Below are 24,873 nucleotides of genomic sequence, written 5' to 3'. Positions count from 1 at the left end.
AGGACCACTCAATTAGCTCCAAAAATGACATACCCATAGGGTGGACTCAGATGACACCAGAGCCCTGATCTTGCAAATCCCACTCCATTGCATTAGCCCCCACACAACAGCTTGTCCACTGTATTCACCTTTAGTTCTCACAGGCAGTCAGCCTGAGGGTCAATTTTACCCTCTGACGTGCCAAAAGTAATCAAGGCTCAACTACGACAGTAAGGCAAATGCAACCCACACTGGATACCCCTGGAACACCCAGCTTTGATGACCAGGGAGACTGCTCCACTGGGCACCATAGGACACCTACTAATTAAGATTGCTCTACCAAGAGTGGGAGATATAGCAGATCTATCTAATATCTAGAAACAAACACAGGGAGGCAGCCAAATGAGTAGACAAAGAAACATGTCCTAATTGAAAGAACAGGAGAAACTTCAGAAAAAGAACAAAAGAAAATGAAGGCAAGCAATCTACCAGATGCAGAGTTCAAAACACGATGTGCAAAGACCTTACTGGAAGAATAGATTAACTCAGGAAGAACTTCAACAAAGAGCTAGTAAACATAAAAAAGGGCATAGAAACCATTAAAAAGAACCAGTCAGAACTGAAGAATAGATGAACTGAAATGAAGAATACATTAGATAGAATCAACAAATTAGATGAAGCAGAGAATCAAATCAGCTATTTGAAAGACAAGGTAGTGAAAAACACACTATCGGAAGAGAAAAAAATATATATATTTTTTAAAATGAGGATAGTTTAAGGGACCTCTGAGACCTCAATAATAACACTATTAGCATCATAGGGGTACCAGAAAGAGAAGAGAGAGGCAAGATGTTGAAAATGTATTTGAAGAAATAATGACTGGAAACTTCCCTAACCTGGCAAAGAAAATACACATAGAAGCCTGGCTGGCCGTGGCTCCATGGTTGAGCATTGACCTATGAACCAGGAGGTCATGGTTTAATAATTCTGGTGGGAGTATATTCTGGAGTTGTGGGCTCTGATCCCCAGTGTGGGGAGTGCAAGAGGCAGCTTATCAATGACTCTTTCTCATCATTGATGTTTCTGTGTCTCTCTCCCTCTCTCTTCCTCTCTGAAATCAATAAAAATATTTTTTAAAAGAAAATACACACAAGTCCAGGAAGCTCAGAGAATCCCCTAAAGCAAGGCTATCATTCAGAAACAAAGGAGAGATAAAAAACTTACCATACAAGATAAAGCTGAAGGAGTTCATTACCACCATACCAGTGTTACAAGAAATGTTAAAGTGACTTCTTGTCCTGGCTGGTTTGGCTCAGTGGATAGAGCGTCAGTCTGCAGACTTAAGGGTCCCAGGTTTGATTCCAGTCAAGGGCACATGCCTGGGTTGGGGGCTCAATCCCAAGTAGGGGACATGCAGGAGTCAGCCTATCAATGATTCTCTCATCATTGATGTTTCTATCTCTCTCTCCCTCTCCCTCTCCTCTCCCTCTCTGAAATCAATAAAAATATATTTTTAAAAAGTGACTTCTTGATAAGGAAGAGGAAGAGGAAGAGGAGGAAGAGGAGGAGGGGGAGGAGGAGGATTAAAATGATGTTTGCCTGAGGGTTAGAGAAAGTGTTCCCACAGCTAGGAGGACACTGAGGGTGCCCTGGCCACGCCCTCCTACAGCCTGCAGCAGCAGTGGCTCCTGGATATGTCCCTGGACAAGCTGCAGCTGTGCCACATGCTAGCTGAACCCCCTCTCTGCCCCTCGATTCTGATAACCAACACTGTCCAGCAGATTCAAGAAGAAATGATGACCCAGGATGGGACTTGGCAGGTGCTGGCATCTGTCCCAGAGTGCAGGGCGGGTGCCTCTGATCTGCCTCATTTCCACCAAGATCCTGTGTCAAACAGCATGGGAGCAGCAGGGGGAGTTCCCTTCTCCTGATTCAGCCAGTGGCCCTGAACCAGACCTGATCTCCACATTGTCCATTTCCCCAAGTGTGCAGGCTCTGAGGAGCGTGCAGAGCTGTGTTTGGGAAGTGGACAGCCCTCAAGGAAATAGGCGAAGCTTTCAGAAGTTGCTGATCAAATATTTGAAACACTAGTGAGTAAAGTCCCCAGCTCAGTGGAAGGGTTATTTGCAGACATTGACAGTCCCTACCACAACTTGGACTCCATGCTGATAAGCATGGTGGGCAGCAAGTCAGTCCCTGGAGACAGGTTGAGACCTTGGCCTCCGCGGGCACCCTACCCCTGGCTCCAGCTGCAAGCGGGTCCTGGGTGAGCTGGACCATGTGGTGGAGATCCTGGTGGAGACCTGTCTGCCTTGCCCTTGTCAGGCCACAAACACCCCCAGAGCACCATCTGACCATGGTGTCAGCCCTGCTTTGTCGTGATTACAGGGAAGTCCAGGAACAGCACCCAGTCCCCCCACTGCTCGCCCTCCCTCCTTCCCCCAGGGACTGGGCAGTTTCCTACAGGTTGGTTGCCCAGGCCTGCTCTGTGGAGGAGGTGGGCCACCAGCTGCATCAGTCTCGTTTAACTTTAAATAGGTGAATTTTTAAAAATTAAGCTTTATATGTTTGGGGAAACATTTTGGCTTAAAATATATTTTGTAAACTTTTTATATTTTTATCTCTTTAGATTTTTTTCAGCTATTTCCTTAAAAGTATATTTTTTTCTATAAACATCTTCTACTGCTAATTAGAAACTTTTATGACATGCACACTGGCAGTTGGTGTGTTTAACTTTTTAAGTTTGTTCTTTCTTACCAGTGTCACTTCCCAAGTCAGCTGTGTGGGCACATCTCTACTTCTCTCTGTAAATTTACATGGAACTGCCTCCATGTGCTGCCACGGTTAGAGGCCACAGAAGGGGGACACCTTTTGTTCTGGAATCATGACCGATCTGCTGAGGGAGCCTAGCCGACCTTTGAGCTTTGTTAGAATGAAGTGTAGATTTTGTAGGGTTCAATTTATTTCTATTTATATATGTAATTGGGGCAAAGGTCAGATACCTGTCTAGCCCTTAGTGGATCTTCAGACACTTAAGGGGTCTCTGGTGCCCCCTGAGGACCTGGTGTTGGGCCCAAGCATGAAGGCCTGTGCACACGCATACTTGTCATTTGTGTGCTTGGTCCATGCCCATGCCTTCTCTGGTAAATTGGTGCTGGGAACCACTGTTAAAGTTAACTTTAAGTCTAGAATTAAAGAAATGTGATCATGTGTAAAGTAATAATTATAAAATAGCAATAACTATATACTTATCAATAATTATTTTAAATTTAAATGGATTAAATGCTCCAATAAAAATATATAAGGTGGTTGAATAGATCAGAAAACAAGACTCAAGAGATATCAATAGATGACTGGATAGAGAAGATATGATATATACACTGAGTAGCCAGATTATTATGATCTCTGAATGCATAATAATCTGGCCACTCAGTGTATATCCTATATAATCCTATATAATAAAAGGCTAATATGCAAATTGTCTCCTCGACCAGGAATTCGACAAGCAGGCAGGCCGGCCAACTGCCCATATCCCCTCCTCCTGGCCAGACTGGCCGGACCCCACCCATGCACGAATTCATGCATTGGGATATATATATATATATATATATATATATATATATATATATATTGAGTGGCCAGATTATTATGCATTCAGAGATCATAATAATCTGGCCACTCAGTGTATATACAATAGAATATTATTTGGCTATAAAAAAAAGATGACATCTTACCATTTGCAACAACATGGATGGGCCTAGAAAGAATGAAGCTAAGTGCAATACGTCAGACAGAGAAAGACAAATACCATATGGTTTTACTTATATATGAAACATAAATAACAAAATAATAAACAAATTTATAGATAACAGAGGGTGGCCAGGGGAATGGGTGTAGGGGCTGAGTAAAAACAATTATTAAGAAATACAAACCAGCAGTTACCAAATAATCACAGATATGTAAAATACAACATAGGAAATATAGTAACTAATATTGTAATAACTATGTATGGTGTCAGGGGGGTACTAGGCTTATTAGGGGATCACATTATCCTAATATATAAAAACCCTGGGTTGTAATGACCAGTAACACTGGAGGCTGACCAACCAACCGGAAGTCAGTGCTGGCCCCGCCCCCAAGCAAGAGGATAGGGGCAATCAGGCAAGCAGGCAGAGTGGTTAGGGGTGATCAGATAGGCAGACCAGCAGTTAGGGGTGATCAGGTAGGCAGGCAAGTAGTTAGAGATCAGGTAGGCAGGCCAGTGGTTAGGGGTGATCAAGTAGGCAGGCAAGTGGTTAGGGTAGATCAGGTAGGCAAACAGCCCCTTGCCGGGCTGGCCCCGCCCCCAAGCAAGTGATTAGGGGAAATCAGGCAGGCAGACAGAGTGGTTAGGGGTGATTAGGTAGGCAGATGGGCCCTCGCTGGGCTGGCCTCATCCCCAAGCAAACAGATAGGGGCAATCAGGCAGGCAGAGTGGTTAGGGGTGATCAGGTAGGCAGACCAGCAGTTAGGGGTGATCAAGTAGGCAGGCAAGTGGTTAGGGTAGATCAGGTAGGCAAACGGCCCCTTGCCGGGCTGGCCCCACCCCCAAGCAAGTGATTAGGGGCAATCAGTCAGGCAGACCAGCGGTTAGGAGTGATCAGGTAGGCAGACCAGTGGTTAGGGGTGATAAGGTATGCAGACCAGTGGTTAGGGGTGATCAGGTAGGCTAATGGCCCCTCCCTGGGCTGGCCCTGACCCCAAGCAAGCAGTTAGGGGCAATCAAGCAGAGTGGTTAGGGTTGATCAGGTAGGCAGACCAGCAGTTAGGGTTGATCAGGTAGGCAGGCCAGCGGTTAGGGGTGATCAGGTAGACAGACAGCCCCTCGCTGGGCTGGATCTACCCCTAAGCAAGCAGTTAGGGGCAATCAGGCAGGCAGGCAGAGTGGTTAGGAGTGATCAGGTAGGCAGACTAGCGGTTAAGGGTGATCAGATAGGTAGGCAAGCGGTTAGGGGTGATCAGGTAGGCAGACAGCCCCTCACAGAGCTGGCCCCACCCCTCAGAAAAGAAAGAGGGAGAACTAGGCTAGCCAAGCCATTGCACCACAGCCTGTTGCCTGCAGAGGGAGGCCACCAGTGGCAGGGGTTGGGGCAGTGCTGCACAGATGGCAAGTAGTGGCAGCAGTGTGGGTGGGGCCAGCTGCCTGCAGCCCAGGGAAGGAAAGCCCCGATAGGCCCTGGATCAGGCCAGGCCTAGGGACCCTACCCGAGGGGTCCCAGATTGTGAGAGGGTGCAGGCCGGGCTGAGGGACCCCCCCCCCCCCGAGTGCATGAATTTTTGAGCACTGGGCCTCTAGTATGTTATATAAATGTCTAACCACTATACTGTATACTTAAAAGTAATATACTATTAAATGTCAATTATAATTGAAAAGTAAAGAAAAAAATTTTAACCAAGAAACAAGAAATATCTCAAATGAACAATCTAACAACTCACCTTAAAGAACTAGAAAAAGAGTTTCAAAATGGTGGCAGATTAAGTGGAAGCTATACTGACATTCTCCCAGAATGAAACTGAAATTACCGGTATAACTAAAATACAGAAAAACTATCCTGAATAATCAACTGAAGACCAGATGGATTGAACCCTAATAACCAAGGATTTAAAATGGAGACAGCATAGAGACTGGTAGGAAGGATGGAGGCACGAAAGGGCTGGCTGGGCTCCCATAGAGAGCAGCAGACGTTCCAGAGGGATTTCTCAACTATGGGGGGGTTCTCACTGGGAACTCTGGGGTCTATACCCAAAGCTGGGCTCCCCAGTCAAGAGCACCAAAACTAAAAAAGGTGTCCACATAACATCTGGTTGTGAAAAGCAGTGGGGTTGCTGTCTGCCAGGGAGAGAAAGCTGGAAAGGCAGGCACCCTTTAAAGTGCCGATATACAAAATTTCATGTGCATCCACTCACCTTGGTCTCTGGCACAGGGAGGGCAGAGTGCACTAGAACTGTGTGAAGAGAATCCAGGGTTGGGGGCTCTGGGGTTAGAGCTCAGAAGGCAGCTGACCAGGTTTTTGTGCTGCCTTCTTGAGATACCCCTCAAACTGCACAAGATATCTTTCTCAGGCAGACCATTACCATCCAGGCAGCTTTTGACAGGATCTGAAGCAATTGTCCTACCCTGTTGGAAAATCAGTCATCTCACCCTGTGTAGTCTGTGCCTTGCTGTGGTCTACAGCCTGAGGCACATTAGGACTCTGAGAATAACAATCAGACTACAGGTAAAGATGGATATCTGGAGGTTTTGAGTCTTTGTCTGATCACATTTGGGACCCGGGACTAGGAAAAGCAGACCTTGTTGCACATCTTGGTCTTTCCCAAAGCCACAGCAGAGGGATCCACAAGCTTTGGATTGCTGAGAGCTCCAAACAGTACTCAGGGCCACTCACAAATGTCTGAAATTGTCCTGCACCAGAGACTGGGAATTGTAGCAGATCTGCCTAATACATAGGCACAAACTCAAGTAGGCAACCAAAATGGGGAGAACAAAAAAAGCCCAAGCCCTAGCCAGTTTGGCTCAGTGGATAGACTGTCAGCTTTTGGACTGAAGGGTCCTGGGTTTGATTCCAGTAAAGGACATGTATCTTGGTTGCAGGCTCGATTCTCAGACATGGTTGGGGCATGTGCAGGAGGCAAACAATCAATGTGTCTCTCTTACATTGATGTTTCTCTCTGTGTGTCTCTCCCCTTCCCTTTCATACTTTCTAAAAATAAATTTTAAAATATCCTCGGGTGAGGATTAACAACAACAACAACACAAAATGAAAGAACAGGAGAATTCTCCAGAAGAAGAGCTAAATGAAATGGATATAAGAAATTTATCATATATAGAGGTCAGAATAATGATTACAAGGATGGTCAACAGCATGAGAAAAGATAGAGAAACTATAAAAAATCACCAGTAGGAAATGAAAAATGACATAGCACTAGTAAAGAAAACATTGGAATGCGGACTGGTGCCACCTTATGGAAAACAGTATGGAGTTTCCTCAAAAAATTAAATATGGAATTGCCATTTGACCCTGTGATCCCACTTCTAAGAATATATGCTAAGAAAATCAAAACACAATTCATAAAGAATGTATGGACCCCTATGTTCATAGCAGCACAATTTACAATAGCTAAGATCTGGAAACAGCTCAAGTGCCCATCAGTAGATGAGTGGATAAAAAAGCTGTGGTACATTTACACCATGGAATACTATGCAGCAGTAAAAAAATAAGGATCCCTTTAAGACAGCATGGAAGGACCAGGAGAGTATTATGCTAAGTGAAATAAGCCAGTCAGAGAAAGACAAGTATCACATGCTCTCAGTCATATGTGGAATCAAATGAAAAAAAAATAAACTGATAAAAAAATAGATCCAGAGACATAGAAGCATAGAACAGACTGCAGAATCTCAGAGGGAAGGCAGGGGAGGGGGGGTGGATGGAAAGAAATCAACCAAAGAACTTGTATGCATATATTCATAACCCATGGACACAGATAATAGGGTGGTGAAGGCTGGGGGTAGGGGGTGGGGGTAGGCTAGAAGAGATCAATAAGGAAAAAAGGGGACATATGTATTACTTTCAAAAATAAAGATTTACTATTTATAAAAAGGACACATTGGAAGGAATACACAGCAGATTATGGGAAGCAGAGAACCAGATCAGTGAATTAGAAGACACAGTAGAAAAATTTGACTCAATCTGAGAACCAAAAAGGAAAAATAATTTAAAAACAGGAGTACAGCTTAAGGGAAGTGTGGGGCAACATGAAAATTAACAATAGGAGATGTCCCTCTCCCAGAAGATGAAAGGAGCAAGGGATAGAGAACCTGTTTGAAGAAATAATGGCAGAAAACTTCCCTAACGTGGTAAAGGAAAAAATCACATAAGTCCAGGAGGCACAGAGAATCCCAAGCAAGAAAATTCCAAACAGGTTCATGCCCAGACATATCATAATTAAAATGCCAAAAATTAAAAGACAAAGAGAAAATCTTAAAGGCAGCAAGAGAAAAACAATTTGTTACCTACAAAGGAGCTCCCATAAGGCTGTCAGTTGATTTCATCAGAAGCTCTATAGGCCAGAGGGAGTGGCATGAAGTATTAAAGGTAATGAAAAGCAAGGATCTGAAGTCAAGACTACTATAGCCAGCATGGCTATCATTCAAAATAAATGGTGAAATAAAGAGCTTCTTACCCAAAAAACTGCTAAAGGAGTTGGTCACCACAAAAACATCATTGCAATAAATGCTAAAGGGACTGCTATAATAATAAGAAAAAATATAGAGTGAAACATACACATAAAACATAAAAATGGCAATAATTGACTATCTATCAATAATAACCTTAAATATAAATGAATGAAATGTTCCAATCAAAAGACATAGTATAGCTGAATGGATAATAAAACATGACCAGTACAATGCTGTCTACATGGCACTCATCTCAGAACAAAAGACTGACACAGGATGAGAATGAAGGAATAAAAAAATTTTTTCCATGCAAATGGACATGAAAAAAAAAAGATGGGGTAGCAATATTCATATCTGACAAAATAGACTTCAAAATGAAAGCCATCAGAAGAAACAATAATTGTCACTATATAATACTAAAAAGATTGACCCAACAAGAGGATATAACCCTGATAAAAACATGCATTCATACTAGAGGCCCCCCAGTGCACAAAATTTGTATACCAAGGGAGAGGGAAGGGTGAAGGGGGGGAGTCCCTCAGCCCAGCCTGCACCCTCTGCAATCCGGGACCCCTCGGGGGATGTCCAACTGCCTCTTGCATCCAAGACCGCTGGCTCCTAACCGCTTGCCTGCCTGCCTGCCTAATCACCCCTAACCCCTCTGCCTGCCTGCCTGATCACCCCTAACCCCTCTGCCTGCCTGCCTGATCACCCCTAACCCCTCTGCCTGCCTGCCTGATCACCCCTAACTGCTCCCCTACCAACCTGATTGCCCCTAACTGCTTCCCTGCTGGCCTAATCACCCCTAACTGCCTCTGCCTCACCTCGCACCTGGGACCCAGGATTCCCTCCTCAGGTCGGTCGCAGGCACCCAGGACACAGGCTTCCCTCCATCTGGCTGGCTGCAGGCACCCAGGACCTGGGCTGGCTTCACCCAGGCCGCCACAGTTGCAGGGGACCATGGGCGGGTGGCTTCACCTGGGCCGCAGCCATAGGCGCTGGCGCTGGGGACAACGGGGCAGGTGGCTTGTCCCTCTCCCAGGCTGCAGGAGCAGGCACTGGTGCCCAGGACCGTGGGGCAGGCAGTTTGTCCCTCTCCTGGGCTGCAGCCTTGCTGGTCCCCATTCCTCTCTTGCGAGCTCATTTGTGTCTGGCTGGTCCCCATTCCTTTCTCCCCAGTGTTGAGTGTCTGAGCCGTTATGGTGTGATGGTGTGACAACCATTTGTATATTAGCTCTTTATTATATAGGATATATATATGTGTATGTACACACACACACACACACACACACACACACACACACACACACATATATATACTAGAGGCCCAGTGTACAAAATTCATGCACAGGGGGCAGTGTCCCTCAGCCCAGTCTACAGCCTCTCCAATCTGGGATCCCTCTCGCAATCCATAACCACTGGCTCCTAACCGCTCACCTGCCTGCCTGCCTGATGCCCCTAACTGCTTCCCTGCCAGCCTGATGGTCCTAACTGCTCACCTCTGCCAGCCTGATCCCCTTAACTGCTCTCCCCTCCTGGCCTGATCTCCCTAACTGCCTAACTGCTCTCCCCTCCTGACCTGATCCCCCTAATTGCCTAACTGCTCTCCCCTGCTGGCCTGATCACCCTAACTGCCTAACCGCTCCCCCCTGCCAGCCTTATCCCCCTAACTGCTCTCCCCTCATGGCCTGATTGCCCTAACTGCCTAACTGCTCTCCTCTGCTGGCCTGATCCCCCTAACTGCTCTTCCCACCTGGCCTGATCCCCCTAAATGCCTATCTGCACTCCCCGCTTGGCCTGATCCCCCTAAATGCCTATCTGTGTTCCCCTCCTTGTCTGATCCCCCTAACTGTCTATCTGCTATCCCTTCCTCTCCACACACAGACGTGCTGAGGGCTCTCCACCGCAGACCCGCCCCCATCCTGATTGCTCGTTATGTGATGGTGTCCTGGACAATTTGCATATTCCTCTATTTTATATATATATATATATACACACACACACACACACACACACACACACACACACACCACACACACTTCTGGAGAACTTTAAAAGAGAGAACAACAGCAATATATTCATAGTAGGGAACTTTAACAACTGACTTCACTGGATAGGTCTTCCAGACAAAAAAAAAATCAACAGGAAAACAGTAACTTTAAATGACACACTGGATCACATGAATTTAATTGACAATTATAGAACAATTCACACTAAAAACTGTAAAATATATATTCTTCTCAAGTGCACCTGGGTCATTCTCAAAGATAGACCACATATTAGTACACAAAATAAGTTTCTACAAGTTCAAGAAGATGGAAATCATATCAAGCATCTTCTCAGATCATGAGGGAATGAAATTAAAAATCAACTACAGTAAAACCACTCAAAAACATTGAAACACATGGAGGAAAATAGCATATTATTAAATAATGAATGGGTTGCCAATGAGATCAAAAAGGAAATAAAAAACTTCCTGAAAACAAATGAAAATGAATATACAACAACTCAAAATCTCTAAGACACAGCAAAAGCAGTCCTGAGAGGGAAGTCCATAGCACAACAGGTCTACATAAAAAAAGAAAAAGAAAAATTAATAATAAACTATTTAACCCTACAACTTAAAGAATTAGAAAGAAAAAAAACAAGAAAATTCCAGAGTAAGTATAAGGAAGGAAATAATAAAGATCAGAGCAGAAATAAATGACATAGAGACTAAAAAAAATACAAATATCAATAAAACCAAGAACTGGTTCTTTGAAAAGATAAACAAGGTCAATGAACCTTTAACCAGACTCATCAAGAAACTAAGAGATTGGATGGTTTGATACAATTTAATGGATAAAACCTTTGAAAGTATTCACTCAGTGAATATATGTGATGACATCTTTATACTTTGAAAAATGTTTCACTTACCCTTTCAGATATTTGATATGAATTAATTAAATTAATAGTACTTTCATTATGCTTAAATAAGTGGTTTATGTTGTTGATAAGAGAGTTTGATTACTTACTAAATGCACCCTATATGAAATGAAAGGTGGTTTACCCAATGACTTTGACATTAGTGCACATTCCCCAGAGGCAAACTTGAGTCATCATCAGAGTCCAGACCCAGATGTTTTCTTAGTTAATTATTTAGCTAATATTATTCTTCCACAATTAAATGTTATCAATTTCCCATCAGTATAAATTAATTAAAAAAAGAAAGAAACTAAGATAGAGGAGCCAAATAAATAAAATAAGAAATGAAAGCAGTGAAGTAACAACTGACACCACAGAAATATAAAGGATTGTAAGAAAATAATATGAAAAATTATATGGCAAAAAGCTGAACATGTGGATGAAATGAACAAATTGCTAGAAAAATACAATCTCACAAAACTGATCCAAGAACAACATAAACTGATGAACAAAAATAGATCCAGAGACATAGAAGCATCAAACAGACTGTCAGACCTTAGAGGGAAGGCAGGGGAAGATGGGGTGGGGGGAGATCAACCAAAGGACTTGTATGCATGCATATAAGCAAAACCAATGAACACAGACAGTAGAGAGGTGAGGGCATGTGCCAGGGGGCAGGAGCAGCCAGGGAGAGGTCAATAGGGGAAAAAGGAGACATATGTAATACATTCAACATTAAAGAATTTAAATTTAAAAAAAGAAAAGGAAAAAAAAAACTGAATCAGGAAGAATCAGAAAACCTTAATAGGCCAATAACAACTGATGACATTGAAGCAGTAATAAAAACAAAAAACAAACAAACAAAAACTCCCAGCAAAATAAAAGCCCTGGTCCTGAAAGCTTCACAGGGGAGTTTTATCAAACCTTCAAATAAACAACAACTAGAAGAATATACCATGTTCATGGATTGACATCATTACAATGTCCATTCTACCCAAAGCAATCTATAGATTCAATGCAATCCCTATTAAAATATCAACAGCATTTTTCATAGATCTAGAACAAACAGTCCAAACATTTAAATGGACTCATAAAAGACCCCAAATAGCCACAGCAATCTTGAGAAAGAAGAACAGACTTGGAGGGATTACAATATCATATATCAAGTTACACTACAAAGCCACTATGCTTAAAACAGCCTGATACTGGCACAAAACAAACATATAGATCAATGGAACAGAACAGAGACCCCATAAATCAACCCAACACATTACAACCAATTAATTTTTTACAAAGGAGGTAAGACTATACAAAGGAGAAAAGAGAGTCTCTTCAATAAATGGTTGAGAAAATTGGACAGATACATGCACAAAAATGAAATTAGACCACCAACTTACACCATACACAAGAGTAAACTCAGAATGGATAAAATACTTAAATGTAAGTCATGAAACCATAAAAATTCTAGAAGAAACCATAGGTAGCAAAATCTCAAAAATATCTTGCAGCAATATATTTACGGATAGATCTCCTAGGAGAAAATAAACAAATGGGACTACATCAAAATAAAAAGCTTCTGCACAGCAAAATAAACCATCAACAAAATAAAAAGGAAACATGCTGCATGAGAGAACATATTTGGCAATGTTACATCTGATTGATTGTTAATATCCAAAATATATAACAAACTCATACAACTTAACAAAATGAAAATAAACAATCCAATTAAAAAATGGGCAAAAGATATAGACACTTATTCAAAGTGGACATACAGATGGCCAAGAGACATATGAAAAATGACCAAAGTCACTGATCATCAGGGAAATGCAAATTAAAATGACAATGAGGTATCACCTCACACCTGTCAGGATGGCTATCATCAACAAATTAACAAGCAAGTGCTGGCGAGGATGCGGAGAAAAAGGAACCTTCGTGCACTGCTGGTGGGAATGCAGACTGGTGCAGCCACTGTGGAGAACAGTATGGAGTTTCCTCAAAATATTAAAAATGGAACTCCCATTTGACCCAGTAATCCCACTTCTAGGAATATATCCCAAGAAACCAGAAACACCAATCAGAAAAGACATATGCATCCTTATGTTCATAGCAGCACAGTTTACAATAGCTAAGATTTGGAAACAGCCCAAGTGCCCATCAGCAGATGAATGGATTAAAAACTGTGGTACATCTACACAATGGAATACTATGCAGCTTTAAAAAAGGAAAGAACTCTTACCATTCACAACAGCATGGATGGACATGGAGAGAATTATGCTAAGCGAAATAAGCCAGTCAGAGAAAGATAAATATCACATGATCTCACTCATTTGTGGAATATATTGAGCAGCATAAACTGATGAACAAAAATAGATCCAGAGACAGAGAAGCATCGAAAAGACCATCAAACTTCAGAGGGAAGGAAGGGGAGGGTGGGGGTGGGAGAGTAAGAGATCAACCAAAGGACTTGTATGCATGCATATAAGCATAACTAATGGATACAGACACTAGGGGGGTGAGGGCATGTGCTGGAGAATGGGGTGGCCAGGGAAAGGTCAAAGGGGGGAAAGGAGACATATGTAATACTATATGTAATACTTTAAACAATAAAGAACTTTTTAAAAATTACATATGGAACTGCCATTGACCCAGTGATCCCACTGCTAAAAATATATTGTAGGAAACCCAAAACACCAATCAGAAATAATGTATACACCCCTATGTTCATAGCAGCACAATTTACAATAGCTAAGATCTAGAAGCAGTCCAAGTGCCCATCAATATATGAGTGGATAAAATAGCTGTGGTACATTTACACCATGTAATACTATGCTGCAGTAAAAAATAAGGATCTCTTACCCTTTGAGACAGCATAGAGGGACCTGGAGAGTACTATGCTGAGTGAAATAAGCCAGTCAGAGAAACATAAGTATCACATGATCTCACTCATATGTGGAATCTAATGAACAAAATAAACTGCTGAACAAAATAGATCCAGAAACATAGAAGCATGGAACAGAATGTCAAATCTCAGAGGGAAGGTGTGTGTGGGTGGATGGGAAGAGATAAACCAAAGAACTTGTATGCATATACTAGTATGCATAACCCATGGACAGAGACAATAGTGTGGTGAAGGCCTGGGGCTGGGGACTGGGGTGAGCTAGATGGTGCGGCAACCCAGCACTGACTGCTGAGGGGGCTGTGGATCAGGCCGAGAGAGAGGCCTGGAGAGAGAAACAGGGTCTGATCCGTAGCCTCTGTGGCAGCTGTTGATCAGCCCTTGCCTCTCTCTTTCTCTCTGGGCCTGGCCAGCAGCCGCACCTCCATTTCTCTCTGGACCTCTGCAGGGGCTGCTGGTCAGCCCCGCCGCTCTGATCAGGCCCAGAGATGCTGACTGGCATAGAAACCGTCCAATCAGAACCAAATCTGGGTGAAGTGTGAGGAGCCAATGGCTGCCTAGGAGGCAGAGCTTTTGACACTGACTGGCATAGAAACCGACCAATCAGAACCTAATCTGGGTGAAGTATGAGGAGCCAATGCTGCCTAGGAGGTGGAGCTTTTGACACTGACTGGCATAGAAACCGACCAATCAGAACCTAATCTGCATGAACTGCAAACGCAGAACCTAAGGTGGGGGCTGAGAATGGGTTTTAAGGGCAACAGCTGTTTGGTGTAAGGTGTAAGAAAGCAGTTCAATTTGTTAATGACTGGTTTGGCAGTATAGTGCATATGGCTGGCTATCAGTCCAGATATAGGGATTATGTATTTTTGTCTGCCAAGAGCATCTCCTCCTGCTGAAAAAGCCCCCCCCCCCATTTAAGTAATCCTATCCTATATAATCTATCTATATTAATAAAAGGGTAATATGCTAATTAGACTGGGTCAACCGGCCATCTTCTGGACACCTGACTTCCTTCTGGACAAAGCCATGGTGGTGGGGGCCAAGGCAGAGAGGGAAGTTGGGGGCGAGATTAGGCCGGCAGGGGAGGGCCATTGGGGGAGAAATCAGGCCTGCAGGGGAGGGCAGTTGGAGGCGAGATCAGGTCTGCAGGGGAGGGCAGTTGGGGGTGAGATCAGGCCAGCAGGGGAGGGCCATTGAGGGCAAGATCAGGCCAGCAAGGGAGGGAAGTTAGGGGCATTCAGGCAGGCAGAGGCAGTTAGAGGCAATCAGGCTGGCAGGGGAGAGCAGTTAGAGATGAGATCAGGCCAGCACAGGAGGGCCATTTGGGGAAAGATCAGGCTGGCAGGGGAGGGCAGTTGGGGGTGAGATCAGGCCGGCAGGGGAGGGCAGTTGGGGGCAACCAGGGCGGCAGGGGAGGGCAGTTGGGGGTGAGATCAGGCCAGCAGGGGAGGGCAGTTTGGGGCAACCAGGGCGACAGGAGAGGGCTGTTTGGGGCGAGATCAGGCCAGCAGGGGAAGGCAGTTGGGGGCAATCAGGCAGGCAGACAGAGGCAGTTAGGGGCAATCAGGCAGGCAGGCAGGTGAGTGGTTAGGAGCCAGCAGTCCCAGATTGTGAGAGGGATGTCCGACTGCCAATTTAGGCAGTCAGACATTCCCTGAGGGGTCCCATATTGTAGAGGGTGCAGGCTGGGCTGAGGGACACCCCCCCCCAATGCACGAATTCTGTGCACCAGGCCACTAGTCCTATTAATAAAAGGCTAATATGTAAATCAACCAAACGGCAGAATGATTGGTCGCTATGATGCACACTGATCACCAGGGGTCAGACGATAAACTCAGGAGCTGCCCCCTGGTGGTCAATGCACTCCCACAGGGGGAGCGCCACTCAGCCAGATGCTGGACTCATGGCTGGCGAGCGCAGCGGTGGTGGCAGGAGCCTCTCCCGCCTCCACGGTAGCACTAAGGATATCTGATTGCTGGCTTAGGCTCACTCAGTCGGACATCTCCCAAGGGCTCCTGGACTGCAAGAGGGCGCAGGCCAGGCTGAGGGGACCCCCCCCCCCCCACCGAGTGCACAATTTCATGCACCAGGCCTCTATTTAGGAATAAAGATGTAAAACTGTCACTTTTTTTAGATGACATGATTGTGTATATAGAAAACCACAAAGACTCCACTAAGAAAACTATTAGAAACTAAAGGTGTATTGATTAAAAAAAAAAAACTCATGGACACACACAACAGTATGATGATTATCAAAGGGAAAGGGGGTGAGGACATAGAAGAGGGAATAGATGGGATAAATGGTGAAGGAAGAATACATGATTTAGGGGAGTGAACACACAATTCATTATACAGATGATATACACCTGAAACACATATAATTTTATTAACCAATGTCACTCCAATCCTATATAATAAAAGCCCAGTGACCAAACAGCGGAACCACCAGAATGACCACTCGACCAGTCGCTATGATGGGCAATGACCACCAGGGGGCAGATGCTCAACACAGGAGCTGCCCCCTGGGTGGTCAGTGCACCCCCACAGTTGGAACGTGGCCCAGCCAGAAGCCAGGCTCACAGCTGGTGAGGGCAACGGTGGTGGTGGGTGCCTCTCTTGCCTCCACTGCAGCGCTAATGATCAGCAAGCCAAGTGGTAAGGAGCAAACAGGCAGACAGTTAGGAGCAAGGGGTCCTGGATTGCAAAAGGGCACCAGCCAAGCTGAGGGACCCCTCTCCCTGCACAAATTCTGTGCATCGGGCCTCTAGAAAATTCAATAAAAATATATATGCATACTAAAAAAAATAAATATTGGTATAGTAAAGTTGCAGGATACAACATCAATGTACAAAAATCAATTGTGCTCCTATATACTAACAAATAAATATCAGAAAAAAATAAAGAAAACAATCTCATTTGCAATTTCAAGAAAAAGAATAAAATACCTAGAAATAAACTTAGCAAGGAATGTGAAGGACCTGTGCACTGAAAACTGTAAGAGGTTGAAAGAAATTCAAGACCTGAAAAGATACTTCATGTTCATAGATTAGAAGAATCACTATAGTTAAAATAGCCATATTACCTCAAGCAATATACAGATTTAATGAAATACCCATCAAAATCCAAATGGCATTTTTAAAGAAGCAATAATTCCAAACAATTGAAGAAATAATAATTCCTAACTAATTAAAGATACAAAACAAAACAAAAATCATTAAACTTGTATGGAACCACAAAAGATCTTGAATAGCCAAAGCAATCCTGAGGAAAAAAAGAACAAAGCTGGAGCTATCACACTCCCTAAGTTCAAATTATACTATAAAGCTACAATAATCAAAAGAGTGTGGTGTTGGAAGAAAAACAGACACATAAACCAATGGAACAGAATTGAGAGCCCAGAAAGAAACCCACATGTATATGGATAACTAATTTTCAACAAAGGAGCCAAAAACACACAATGTAGAAAAGAAATATCTATATATATAAAAGCCTAAGTGACTGGCCGACCAGCTGGTAGCTATGATGTGCACTGACCACTGGCGGGTGGGCAGAAGCTCAACGCAGGAGTGGAAACCACAGGCATGGAAACATGGAACAGACTGATGAATCTCAGAGGGAAGGGGAGAGGGGGGAGGGTGGGAAGAGATTAACCAAAGATCTTATATGCATACTAGAGGCCTGGTGCACGGTTTCATGCACCAGTGGGGTCCCTTGGTTTAGTCTATGGGGATAGGGCAAAAACCAGCTCTCTCTGACATCCCCCGAGAGATCCCGGGTTGTGAGAGGGTGCATGACAGGCCTAGGGACCCCACTGGTGCACGAATTCGTGCACCAGGCCTCTAGTATGCATTTAAAATCCATGCACCGGGCCTCTAGTTATTCAATAAATGATGTTGGGCAAATTAGAAAGTCACATGCAAAAGTATAAAACTACATTTCTATTTGACACCATATACAAAAATGTGCTCAAAATGAATAAAAGACATATATAAGATCTGAAATAATCCTATCTAATAAAGAGGAAATATGGTAATTGACCCTTATGCTGTCGCAAAGATGGCAGCATCCACAGCCAATAAGGAAGGAATATGCTAATTGACTGTCCCGCCCTCAAAGATGGTGGTGCCCACAGCCAATAAGGAGGGAATATGCTAATTGACTGTCCCACCCTCAAAGATGGCAGTGCCCACAGCCACAAAATGGTGGCACCCAGTCCCCTCAGAACCCCAGCCACCCAGGGCTGGCCCACGGGACAGGCAAGCCTCGGATGGCGGCTGCCTAGCCGCCCAGGGCTGTCTGAGGCTCAGGTAACCAGGGCTGGCTGAGGCTTGTGCTGCCAGCAGTGACAGCATCAGAGGTGTGATGGGGCATTGCCTTCCCCTGATCGCCGGGTCGCCTCCCACCCCTGGGGGCTCCCAGACTGTGAGAGGGGGCAGGCCGGGCTGAGGGACCCCCCCTTCAGTGCAATAATTTTCATGCACTGGACCTCTAGTATAATACATATAAAATATGGATACTAAACTTATGAACCTTGGTCTCCAAGTGATTTGATGAACTTGAACCCAAAGGCAAGGGAGTAAAAGCATAAAATAAATGAATGGGACTACTATATCAAACAGAAAAAGAAACCATCAACAAAATAAAAAGGCAACCAACCAAATGAAAGAAGATATTGGAAAATTACACTCCCAAAAAGGAGTTAATATCTAAATTACATATATAAAGAACTAATACAACTACAAAGCACAACCAATCCTATTAAAAACTAGAGGCCTGGTGCACGAAATTCGTGCACCGGGGGGGGTGTCCCTCAGCCCAGCCTGAACCCTCTCCAATCTGGGACCCCTCTCGGAATCCAGGACTGCTAGTTCCCAACTGTTCGCCTGCCTGCCTTCCTGATTGCCCCTAACCGCTTCTGCCTTCCAGCCTGATCACCCCCTAACCACTCCCCTACCAGCATGATTGATGCCTAACTGCTCCCCTGCCAGCCTGATTGCCCCTAACTGCCCTCCCCTGCAAGCCTGGTCACCCCTAACTGCCCTCCCCTGCAAGCCTGGTCACCCCTGACTGCCCTCCCCTGCAAGCCTGGTCCCTCCCAACTGCCCTTCCCTGAAGGCCCGGTCGCCCCCAACTCCCCTCCTCTGCCAGCCTGGTCACCCCTAACTGCCCTCCCCTGCAGGCTTGATCGCCCCCAACTGCCCTCCCTTGCAGGCCTGGTCCCTCCCAACTGCCCTCCATTGCTGGCCATCTTGTGGCGACCATCTTGTGTCCACATGGGGCAGTCATCTTTGACCACATGGGGGCAGCCATCTTGTGTGTTGGAGTACCAGTCAATTTGCATATTACTCTTTTATTAGATAGGATGGGCACAGGATTTGAATGGACACTTTTCCCAAGAACACATACAAATAGCCAACAGGGTATGAAAAGATGCTTAATTTAACTAGGTATAAGAGAAATGTGAATCAAAGCCTCAAATGAGATATCAGCGAACACTTGTTAGAATGGCTATTATGGATAGATCAAGTAATAACATGTGTTGGAGAGAATGTGGAGAAAAGGAAACCCTCATACACTGTTGGTGGGAATGTGAATTGGTACAGCCACTATGAAAAATAATATGGAGGTTCCTCAAAAATTAAGAATATTACCAGCAATCCTTCTTTTGGGTATTTACCAAAAAAAAATTGAAAACATTTATTCACAAAGATATACACACCCCTATGTTGATTGATGCATTATTCAGAGTGGCCAAGATGTGGAAATAACCTAAGTGTACTTTGATAAATGATTGGATAAGGATGTGATACATACATACATACAATGGAATACTACTCAATCATAAAAAGGATGAAATACAGCCTTTTGCAACAACATGGAGAGTACCATGCTAAGCATAATAAGTTAGAAAAGGACAAGAACTATATGATTTACTCATATGTGGGATATAAAACAGAAATCAATGAGCAAACAAACATAGAGACACAAAAAACAGAAGGATGGTTACTAGAGGGCAAAGGGGGAGCGTGGAGAAAGAGTAGGGCAAAGGGCAACAAATATATGGCGAAAGAGGAAAAGTAGACTTTGGGTGGTGGTCACAAAATGCAATATATTTACACTTGAAACCTATATGATTTTATTAACCAATGTCACCCAAATAAATTTAATTTTAAAGAATAACTGAAATAAAAGTTCATTAAAGGTGCATAATACTGAATGTAAACTGTCAATAAAAGAGTAAGAAACTTAAAAATACACTGATATATATTATTTAATCCAAAGAACTGTGAGAAATAGATAAACAAGAAAAATAATCAGTCTCAGAAAAATGTGAGACACCATTAAGCCACCACTTACATTTAATGAGTACCAAAAAGAAAAGAGAGAAAAGAGCCAGAAAAGACTTTAAAGAAATAATGACCAAAATTTGCAAATTTTTATGATAAAGGAGTAATCTATGCATCTAACAATCTCAACAAACTCTAGGAAGGATAAATGCGTGCACCCCCCCCCCACACACACACACCATTGTAAAAATGCTGAAAGATAAAATCTTGAAAGCAGCTATGTGAAATCTACTTGTCACATACAAGGGAAAATTAATATAGTTAACAGGTGACCTCTCATCAGAAACTATAGAGACTAGAAGGTACTAGGATGACATATCCAAAGTGCTGCTAAATTTTTTTTTCATTGTTAACCAAGAATCTTATATCTTGTAAAACTGTCAAACATTAACGTTGGCAAGGAATTGAAGCAACAGGAATTCTCATACATTGCAGGTAGAAATGCAAAGTGTCCCAGTCACTTTGAAATATAGTTTGGCAGTCTCATAAAATTAAACCTAATCTTACCGTATGATTTAGCAATAACACTCCTTGGTATTTACTGAAAGAGTTGAAAACCTATCTCTACACAAAAACTTGCACACAGATGTCTATAGCAGTTTTATTCATAATTGCCAAGTCTTAGAAGCAACCAAGATGTACTTCAGTAAGTGAATGGATAAATAAACTGTGGTACAACCAGATAATGGAATAATATTTGGCACTAAAAAGAAATGAGCTACTGCCCTGGCTGGTTTGGCCAAAGGGTTGTGGGTTCAATTCCTGGTCAAGGGCACATTGCAGGCTCGATCCCCAGCCCCAGTCAGGGCACCTGCAGGAGGCAACCGATCGATGTATTTCTCCCACATTGATGTCTTTCTCACTCTCTCCCCCTCTCCTCCATCCTCTTCACTCTCTCTAAAAAAAAAAAAATCAATGGGAAAAAAAATCCTCAGGTGAGAATTTGAAAAAAAGAAAGAAATGAGTTACCAAGCAATGAAAAAACACAAATAAACTTTAAATGCATATTATTAAGTGAAAGAAGCCAATCTGAAAAGGTTACATACTGTGTAATTTCAACTATATAACATTCTGGAAGAGGCAAAACTATGGCGATCAATGGTTTCCAAGATCGAGACAAGGTAATAATTAATAGGCAAACCATAGGGGAGAAGGAAAATGGTGGCGGAATAGACAGACGGGTCCCAAGCCTTGTCCGGGAGCAGAAAGAAAGAAAAGCTGAGGGTTGCACGGGAGTATTTTTGGTGAGTTAAGGGACAGCTATACTCCAGGAGAAGGTGGGGGACTGTTGGAAGGGGTTCCCCTGACCGGGCAGCCCCCAATGCTGCTGGGTCCCCTCCCGGAGCTACGGGCTCAGATGTGGAGACCACGCCATCTTGAAGGGGAAAGTGGATGTTATCGGAAGCTTGAAAATCTACAACTGGGTCAACCACCGAACAGCTGCAAGCCCCAGAACACCAGTCCCCAATTGGTGCAAACACTCAGATTCAGAGGAGCTCTACACTCCACCATGGAAAGGTCAGATTTTGCCTGGGATAAGGTGAGGTCTCTGGTCCGAGTGGAGAAACGCATGCACTGTGGGAGCTGGAGCTCCAGGGGAAGTCTGTGCCTAGAAAAATCCATTGCTGTTGGGGCTGACCTGATCTGTGAATGTGGAAGGGAGTCCTCAGAGCTGCTAACAGAAGGGATCTCTAAAAAGCAACTCATTTTGTTCTGATGCAAAAGGACAGCCTAAAAATTTTAAAAGTGTGCCGGCTGCTTAGACCCAAGGGGGAAAGGGGACTGCGCAGACTTGCCTGCAGCCCCGTCGTTCGCACACTTGGGCTTTTTCCTCTTCAAATCCTTGCTTCTGATTACTAATCCCAATACATAGGATCACCCAGTTGGGGACACCCTGGGAGACTGCAGGGGAAAGTTGTTTGTCTGGAACCTGGGGATCGGAGTGGGGAGTGACCATCAGAGAGCCAGCTCTGGGGCAGCCCACTCCCACAAACTGGTATTGAGTGCCACAAGGAAAGAAGGATCTAAGCACAGGCTAGAGAAGCCATATAGACCCAGAAGTCAATCCAGAAACACTGCCACCCAGGGGCTGAATCACAAATTGACTCTTGTGTAATCAAAAATAAAAGAATACGAGAAATTAAGACACCGCCTGCTTAAAAATCAGAACTGGCTTACAACACTGAGGAGCAGTGGAACACAGGGATCTGCAATATTGTCCTGACTGGGAAACAGGTGCACCAAACAGAACAATAGAGGAAGTGAATGAACTTCATTACTGCACATTTTATTTTTATTTTTTTATTATTTTTTAGTTTTTATTTTTATTTTTTTCATCTTTTACTTAAGAAACTAATTTTTTCTTTTTTCCTCACTTGATTTTACCTTTTTAATTATTACATTTTTATTTTCAATCAGTATTATTACTACTAATATTTTACCTTCTTTTTTTAGTGTCATTTTATTTTATTTTGGGATTAGTGTTCTACATTTTATTTTCATCTTTCCTTTAGCATCTTATTACTCTATCTCAACTCTACCTTTATGCCATCACTCTCTTCCTAACTTTTCCCCTTTTGGTGTCCTGTTTCTCTTACCCTTTTCCTGCTTTAGATTTTCTCTATTCTTTCTGTTTACCCCCTGTTAAAATTTCGCCCTACTTATATATCTAATTTCCAATCCCCTGCTCCAAGTCCATACACACCTCTCTCTTCTCTGTCTTAACTGTCCAAAAAATTGTTTTTCTCTCTGTCCTTATGCTGCTGTTTGCTTGAATGTTGATTATATCAATTCTTTATGCTTTTTTTGTGAGATTGTTTTGCTTATTCTTTTTTTGTTTGTTTTTTTGTTTGATTTGATTTTGTTTGTTTGTTGCTTCTGTTTTCCCTAGCCTTGCTTGATATTAGTTGTTGTTTGTAGTTTGTATTAATCTCCAGGTACTTGTTGCTGGCATTTGCTGGGATTACTGGTTGTTCTCTTGGAGTTTTCTCGTCATATATATAGTTTGTTCCCCTTTTTTTCTTAGTCTCTTTCTTGTCTCACTTTTTTTTCTCTTTTCCCAATTTCTACTTTCTCTCCTATCCCCTAATTAGCCTTTTTCTGGTGGTCACCTTTATTGAGGTTATTAATATTGTGAATACATTTCCATTCAGTGCATTGTGGGTTGTACCTGGTTGTGTTGTATTTTGTGCCTTTAAATCAATGCAGGAGAGAGAGAACTACATAACCAAACATACAGAGAAGAGAGACCATGGGGAGACAAAGAAACAGCCTGCATATGAAAGAAAAGCAGGCATCACCAGAAAAGGAAGTAAACGAAATAGAGGCAAGCAACCTGTCAGAGAAAAAATTCAGAGAAATGGTCATAAGGTGGCTGAAAAGAATGGAAGACAAATTCAACAATATGAGTAAGAACCAAGAGGAAATGAAGAAGAACTAAGAAGAAATGAAAAATGACATTGCTGTTGTAAAGAGCTCAATAGAAAGCATCAAGAGCAGACTAGAAGAAGCAGAGGACCGCATCAGTGAGCTAGAAGACAAGGTGGGAAAAAATACCCAAGTAGAGCAGCTTCTACAAAACAAAAAATTAAAAAACAGGAGGAGAGCCTAAGGGAACTTTGGGACAACAAGAAACAAAACAACATCTGCATAATAGGGGTTCCAGAAGGAGAAGAAACTGAGCAAGGAATAGAAAACCTGTTTGAAGAAATAATGACAGAAAACTTCCCTGATATAGGGGAAAAAACCCACACAAATCCAAGAAGCTCACAGAGTCCCCAAAAGACCAATGCCAAGGCACATTATAATTAAATTGGCAAACACCAATGACAAAGTAAGAATCTTAAAAGCAGCCAGAGAGAAAGAGAAAGTTAACTACAAAGGAACCCCCATCAGACTAGCAACGGATTTCTCAACAGACACTCATCAGGCCAGAAGGGAATGGAATGAAATTTACAAAGTCATGCAAAGAAAAGTTCCAAATCCAAGAATACTGTACCCAGCAAGGCTATCAATCAAAATTGAAGGTGAAATCAGGAGCTTCACAGACAAAAAAAGGACTAAGGAGATTTATTACCACCAAACCAGCAATGCAAGAAAAGCTAAAGGGTCTTCTGTAAAATATATATATATATATATATATATATATATATATATATATATATATGAAGCGAAGAAGGAACACAAGGGAAAAGAATAAAAAAGGCAACAAATAAGTACCTATGAATAATAACTTTAAATGTAAAGGGATTAAATGCCCCAATCAAAACACATAGGGAAACGGGTTAGATAAGAAAACAAGACCTATATATCTGCTGTCCACAAGAAACCCACCTCAGAAAAAAAGACACACACAGACTGAGGGTGAAGGGATAGAAAAAGGTATAACAGGTGAATGGAAATTAAAAAAAAAGCTGGGGTAGCAATACTTATAGTTGACAAATTAGATCTCAAAGTGAAGGACATAAAAAGAGATAAGGAGGGCCACTTCATAATACTAAAGGAAGCCATCCAACAAGAAGAAATAACTC

At 43.1% G+C, this 24,873-nt stretch overlaps 1 pseudogene across 1 annotated transcript; it reads left to right on the top strand.

Moving 5' to 3' along the window:
* The first annotated feature begins 619 nt into the window (after nt 1–619).
* LOC307095996 (cell division cycle-associated protein 4-like) lies at nt 620–2,496 on the top strand (annotated as a pseudogene). The gene is made up of 2 exons: nt 620–691; nt 1,611–2,496. The product of its transcript is annotated as a cell division cycle-associated protein 4-like (transcript).
* Nucleotides 2,497–24,873: the final 22,377 nt, after the last annotated feature.

This window comes from Cnephaeus nilssonii (genome assembly GCF_951640355.1).
Source record: "Cnephaeus nilssonii genome assembly, chromosome: X".
NCBI classification, from domain to species: Eukaryota; Metazoa; Chordata; class Mammalia; order Chiroptera; family Vespertilionidae; genus Cnephaeus; species Cnephaeus nilssonii.
This window is presented reverse-complemented; position numbering and strand designations above follow the sequence as displayed.